Consider the following 6499-nt stretch of genomic DNA (forward strand, 5'->3'; position numbering starts at 1 on the left):
CTACCCCAGTAACATTCACCACAACATGCGCAGTCTGCTAAACGGCAGATGTAAAACAAACCACTGTGTATGTTGGTGTCACGGTCAAAATTGTGTCAATTCCAGTAACACTATCCAGAAACTCCACAACGGAGACACGCACCCCCTGTACCAACGACGGAGGCGCAGGGACAGATGCTCGATTACGTTGGAATCGATCTGCAGACGGCCAGCAGCTCCGTGTCGCCTTATCTCGATCCCGCGATCCCTACCAGGTGATAGTCCGCATCGAACCAAACCCCCGGCAAGGCCATCGTCTACTTAACGATGAGAGAAAACTCACACAAAATGTCGTTTTCAATGAATAAGCTTTTAATGAAGAAATACAACTATATAATTCAAAACATAATACAATTAAAAGCTGTTTCATTTTCAAACTTCAAGACGGAGCATCGGGAGCTTGCGTGGAGGCGTCGTTCGCGTGCAATTTTTTTCGTGACTTTCCTGGCCCAAGGCCGCAAATGGTTGTGAGGGGCGCCGCAGGTGGTCAGGCTTGCTTCAACTCTTGGTCGTGAACATCCAGACGTGAATCAGCAAGGAGCATTTCATGTCCTAGTTCGAGAAAATCTACGTCAACACGTAATACAAAACTACAATTCGTGTTGCAGAGAATGAACCTCCTCTATGTGTAACCTTTGAGTGGTGTGCCACGTAACTGATTAATGATCCGAGTATGCTCCTTATTTCAAAGACGATGAATTGCTGCAGAGGGAGATGCTTCCTGAAAACACAAAAATACCCTTTGACCTGTATCACAAGAACAATGAGTCTCACCTGAGTTCTCTGTACAGGTTACTTCCAAACACACACACACACACTTTGTCCTAACATCACTTATTCAATGTTTGACCCTTATAGACAAAATTTTACATGTATGCACACAATCAGACAAGTATTCATTCTAAATTGAATTACTGCACTGAAATATACTGCATCAGGTTACATCGCATTAACAAGAAGATATTTTAAAAAATACGCACTGTCTGCTTAACAGTGTATGTACAACGTACTATTGTTGCGTCATTCAAAACGAGTAGGCCATTGCATGCTGGCGTCTGGGTCAAAATTTATCAAATTCGAAACATTGCCTACAAACTCCACAACTAAGATGCCACATCAACCATCGCCCCCTACTGACAGGCTCTTGTCCACATGCAGGCCGGTGCAGGGCCACCACCTTGTGCCACACAGGGGCAGCTGCTACTTGGGGATGCTCTTCGTGTGTCTGAGACGAGATACAAAAGTCCGAATTGCCAGAGGCGATAAAGCAAGCACCATATAAGTGGAATAATTAAATAACAAAAATCACGACGTTTCAGCCACAACACAAGTGGCCTTCATCAGGTGAAGGGACCGTGCTGTCATGATGAAGGCCACTTGTGTTGTGGCTGAAACGTCGTGATTTTTGTTATTTTATCTTTTTACCTACGTGACTTTACCGAATAGAACCAAAGAGTATGGATCCTTGCAGTCACGAAAGCTTCAAATCTAGAATGGAATGATTAAAACCGAGTGAATGCTTGGGAGCTTATTGGCTCTCGCTCCTGGTTAGAGATCTACCCAACCCACAGGTCCACAAAGACTGGCCACTCTCACCATGCAGGTTTAACCTAGGAACTGAGTGTTCAACTTCACATTCTTGTCATTAAAGGCCTGTGACTAAGGTGTATCCATTGGAGCGACCAGAGTGGAGTCGGCTCCGGGAGAGGCAACCACCTCGCCCCACGCCGCTCCTCCACTTCGAGGTCTGCGGAGAACTTCGCCACCACCACCACCACCAGCGTGGCAATCTTCATGGCTGTGCTCACTGTGGTTCTGCTGCTCACGCAGCCGGTGGTGGAACTCCTCGGAGGATCTCAGCGTGGGGTCCAACGCCACCACCACCACCACCACGATCAACAACTACTCGGGACTCGTGAAGGACGTCTCTCCACCGGCAGCGGTCGCCACCTGGGGACCGATGTTCACCAGCGGCCACGCAGACGGACAGGAGAGGGGCGGCCCAGCCTGGCCCCACGGGATGTCCTGGCTCATGGACAGCGCGCCGACTCCTCTCCTGCAGGCTGCGGGTCAGCTGTGCAGTAGCCACAGTGAGGCCATTGTGGACAGCGTGCTCCCTGCCCTACTGCAGGCTGTGGGTCAGCTGTGCAGTAGCCACAGTGAGGACATAGTGGACAGCTCGCTCCCTGCCCTACTGCAGGCTATGGGTCAGCTGAGCGGCAGCTGACAGGACATAGTGGACAGCGTGCTCCCTGCCCTGCTCCACGTCGTGCGTCAGCTGTACAGCGGCTGCAAGGAGGCCATCGGCTCCACCGTGCCGCTGAACACCCCGCACATCGCCGTGCGTCTCCGGCGTTCTGTAAGTCGCAGAGTTGAGTGAGCAACATCCATCATCGTCGTCGTCACCATCAGCCACGGTCAATCCACTAGCGGGTAGAGACCTCCCCGTGCCGTCGCAACCTCCCACGATGCCGCTGTGCGGTGATCCACCCAGCGCCTGACACGTGGAGCGATTTCATTGCTTCATCTCCCCACTGGGCATCCTCTCGGATGACCACCCCGCCGGCCATCGGCATCAATCGCCCCCTTCGCGTCCTCCACCGTCACCCTCAACTCCACCCGCGGTGTTTTCAACAGCCTGGTTGGCCACTGGAACGGTATCCCGGACAGTGCCGGATTAAGCTCGTGCGGGTCCTGTGGCATATATTATAACGGTGCCCAAAATAAAATAAAAAAACACAATTATTAAAACGCAAAGTTTACACATCTACCGGGTCTCCACCTGACTTTGTATTGTCTTGGAGGAAGTCCACCCACACCTCCACTTCCACAAACTGCTGGGAGTTGCCTCGCTCTGCCTCAATCAGAATTCTCCTCCTGCTTCACGTTGCCTCCATCGATGTGAAGGTCCCATTTTGGAGTTGAATCTTCATCTTCATATTTCACCTTCACTTCTTCGCTCTTCACCATCACTTCTTCACATTTCACCTTCACTTCTTCGCTCTTCACCATCACTTCTTCCCTCTTCACCATCACCTCTTCATATTTCACCTCGATACCTTTAAAAGTCTCCAAGCTGGGATTTTCTTTCGGTTCTTATTTCATGAGGGATGGGCTTATTGTGGCACTTTGACTTTCACAAGCTGATTTCAGACTCCACTCCTTGTGGACCTTCTGATGCTTGTGCGTTCTCTGGTGTACTTGAAGATGTGATGACTGTGCAAACGCCATCCCGCACAGAGTGTACCTGAAGGGTTTCTCTCCTGTGTGTGTTCTCTGGTGTTTTTTAAGAGCAGATGAACGTGCAAACGCATTCCCACACACACTGCACTTGAAGGGTTTCTCTCCCGTGTGTGTTCTCTGGTGTACTTGAAGATGATGATGAAAGTGCAAACGGCTTCCCGCACAGAGTGCACTTGAAGGGTTTCTCTCCCGTGTGTGTTCTCTGGTGTACTTGAAGATGTTGTTGCTGTGCAAACGCCATCCTGCACAGATTACACTTGAAGGGTTTCTCTCCTCTGTGTGTTCTCAGGTGCCTTTTAACAACAGATGACCGTGAAAATGCCTTCCCACACACACTGCACTTGAAGGGTTTTTCTCCCGTGTGTGTTCTCTGGTGTGCTACAAGAGGAGATGAATGTGCAAACGCCTTCCCACACGTACTGCACTTGAAGGGTTTCTCTCCCGTGTGTGTTTTCTGGTGTACTAGAAGATGTGGGGACTGTGCAAACGCCTTCCCGCACAGAGTGCACTTGAAGGGTTTCTCTCCTGTGTGTGTACTCTGATGTCTTTGCAGATGTGATGACTGTGAAAATGCCTTCCCGCACACCGTGCACCTGAAGGGTTTCTCTCCCGTGTGTGTTCTCTGGTGGATCTCAAGAACTGATGCCCATGCAAATGCCTTCCCACACACAGTGCACTTGAAGGGTTTCTCTCCCGTGCGAGTTCTCTGGTGCCGTGTCAAATTTCCAGTCCGATCCGTGCTGTATGCACGCTGGTCGCATTGTTGCCTTGTCGTACAGAGCTGCGCTGAGTGCCTTGCTCCAGCAGACCAGCGTCAGCTGCAGACAGAAAAAAATAATATCCACACCATCTACACGTCAGTATCGAGGCACAGAGGAATGAATATATACACAGTAACACGTGACTTACACGTCTATACTTATTCATATATTCATGAAGTAGTGAAGAAGTGTCCCAAATTCATCACAGGGCTGTTATGGCACACAATGAGAGGGCAAACGGTCATAAACATGCCTGGAAGCCCTCGTATCTTCAAAATGAATGTCCACCCAAAACTCCGAGCACACAATTTCAGCTGTCTGGCTACAAAAGGAATATTTATGAGAGCTAAATTCAGCTGACATAGCAAAGGGTGGTGAAAACAATACTATTTGTGTTAGGCAGAAATGCATAAATTAATGTTCAATCGCAACTTAGACATGTGAATCCAGGCTCAGATGTCCTTGAATGCTGGGATGAACAGTTCCGACTTCAGCTGAATGTGTGTGCTGTGTTAACTTCCTGTTTCCATTCATATAAAGAGTTCCAGAGGAAAACAAAAGTAAACTATTGTAATGCTATAACCTCCGTGTTCAACAGAGCTAATAGATGTTACTGCAAACACAAACTGTACACTGTCACTGGGTAAACAGGCGGTGGCGTGTCTAGAATCACGCCTGGCCACCTTCATCTGCTTGGCATGAATGCTTCCTCACTCCACCAAGTAATTAATTGAGGATCAACGAACATAGCCGAGGCTAACTGGAGTTTGCGTGTCTCTCTCCGTGGTGAGACGTTAACTACCTCACCTGGTATACAGGAAGTCGTGGGTTTGATCCCGACCCTGACGCCTGCTGTATATTTGGAGTTTGCGCGTATCTCCGTTTAGCGTCTTTGACCGATAGACATTGACACAGGTATTCTTGTTTCTTTCGGTAAAGTTACGTAGATAGAAAATAACAATAACAGATAATACAATTACATTAAATAAAGACCACTGTGTTGCGATCAAAACGACGTGAGTTTTTTTGCTTTATTTACATTTTTTCATTTATTTTCATTTAATTTTCTATCTACGTGACTTTACCGAAAGAACCAAGAATATTAATTCCTGCAGTCACCAAAGTTTTAAGTCAAAACATTCACACACGTTGACAAACCCTCACCTTGTGTTGTTGTGGGCAGGTTGCTTCTGATAACAAGAGCGGTATAGCAGCTCAAGCGGGCTTGGCCTGCTAACAAAAGAAAATAAAAACTGCGTGAATATTTACAATAACACAAAGTTACAAAGTGGTGAGCCGGGTGAAGACAAATTAAACTTAAGTGAGATAATTAAAGTGAATGCAATCAGGCGAGGGCAGGAGGCAAGGCCCCGCGTGGCAAGGCCCCGCGTTGTAAAGTTCCAACCTGGACATCGATTCCCATGCTCGCTGCTACTCAACTGACATCCCTACGAGAGAGAGCGAGGCTCTACCTTGGTAAACAACAACAACCACCACTACCACCACCACAACAACCACAATCGCAATGAAAATTTCTCACCTCGGATTTCAGTGCAGGAAGCGATAGCTTCCTGTTACCTCGTGACGTCATGCGGCAGCAGGTGACATGACGTCACATCCGGGGTACGAGACACGCTCCTCCCACAATGAGCTGCTCCGTAAATAAATAAGTTATTGAATGAATAAATTATGTTAATGTTATCCGTCCCATATGTCGTGGGGTGCTGAACCCGTCGCAAAAAACTCGCGACGGCTTTAACGAACACATTATGTTAATGAGCCGCCAGTCACTGGGCGTAGCTTTGCCCAAATAAGGATTGGCACTGGAACGATATCGGCAGTGACCCAAGCGGAGGTGACGTCATGTTCAAGAGCGCGGTAAACGGGGGAGGGGTGAATACCTTGGTGACATGACGTCACTAGCGAGGGACACCTCCCTCTGGCGTTTCACACCGATGAGGTGATGCTGAGTAGTGACGTCACAGAGCGGGATTGGAGTTTAAGTTGATTTAGATTCATTTTCCATTGCTCCCTCCCTTGAACTCAGCAACAACAACAACGTGGACATTGCATCCCACTGGGATTTTTAGCACACAGCGTTGGTGTACGGTGCTTTTTTCAGGAACATTTAGCTGTTTTTTTCATGAATTTTCTGTTTGCAGAGTCACACAAAGTAGTCACTTTAAGATGTGTTTCTTGTTCGGGTTTGTGTTTGTTGTGGTTGCACTTGATTCAAGAGCCGAATGGCTCACAGGGGTATACCAAAAAATATACTGAAATTATTGTGTACACTCTGTGTGTGTGTACACTGTGTGTGTGTGCACTGTGTGTGTACACTGTGTGTGTGTACACTGTGTGTGTGTGCACTGTGTGTGTGTGTGTGCACTGTGTGTGTGTACACTGTGTGTGTACACAGTGGGGGGCACAGTCATCTCAGTCGACCAATGGGCATCTTT

At 48.1% G+C, this 6499-nt stretch overlaps 1 long non-coding RNA gene across 1 annotated transcript; it reads right to left on the bottom strand.

Annotated features, from left to right (window-relative positions):
* Positions 1 to 333: 333 nt before the first annotated feature.
* Positions 334 to 5278, bottom strand: LOC142921813 (uncharacterized). Its single transcript, XR_012939667.1, has 2 exons — positions 5208 to 5278; positions 334 to 4100 (listed from the first exon to the last, which is right to left on the bottom strand). It is a non-coding gene; the product is annotated as an uncharacterized LOC142921813 (long non-coding RNA).
* Positions 5279 to 6499: the final 1221 nt, after the last annotated feature.

The sequence above is a fragment of the Petromyzon marinus genome, unplaced genomic scaffold, assembly GCF_048934315.1.
Source record: "Petromyzon marinus isolate PM22_M1 ecotype Great Lakes invasive population unplaced genomic scaffold, UKy_Petmar_22M1.pri1.0 PM_G_Scaffold_9, whole genome shotgun sequence".
Lineage (NCBI taxonomy): Eukaryota > Metazoa > Chordata > Hyperoartia > Petromyzontiformes > Petromyzontidae > Petromyzon > Petromyzon marinus.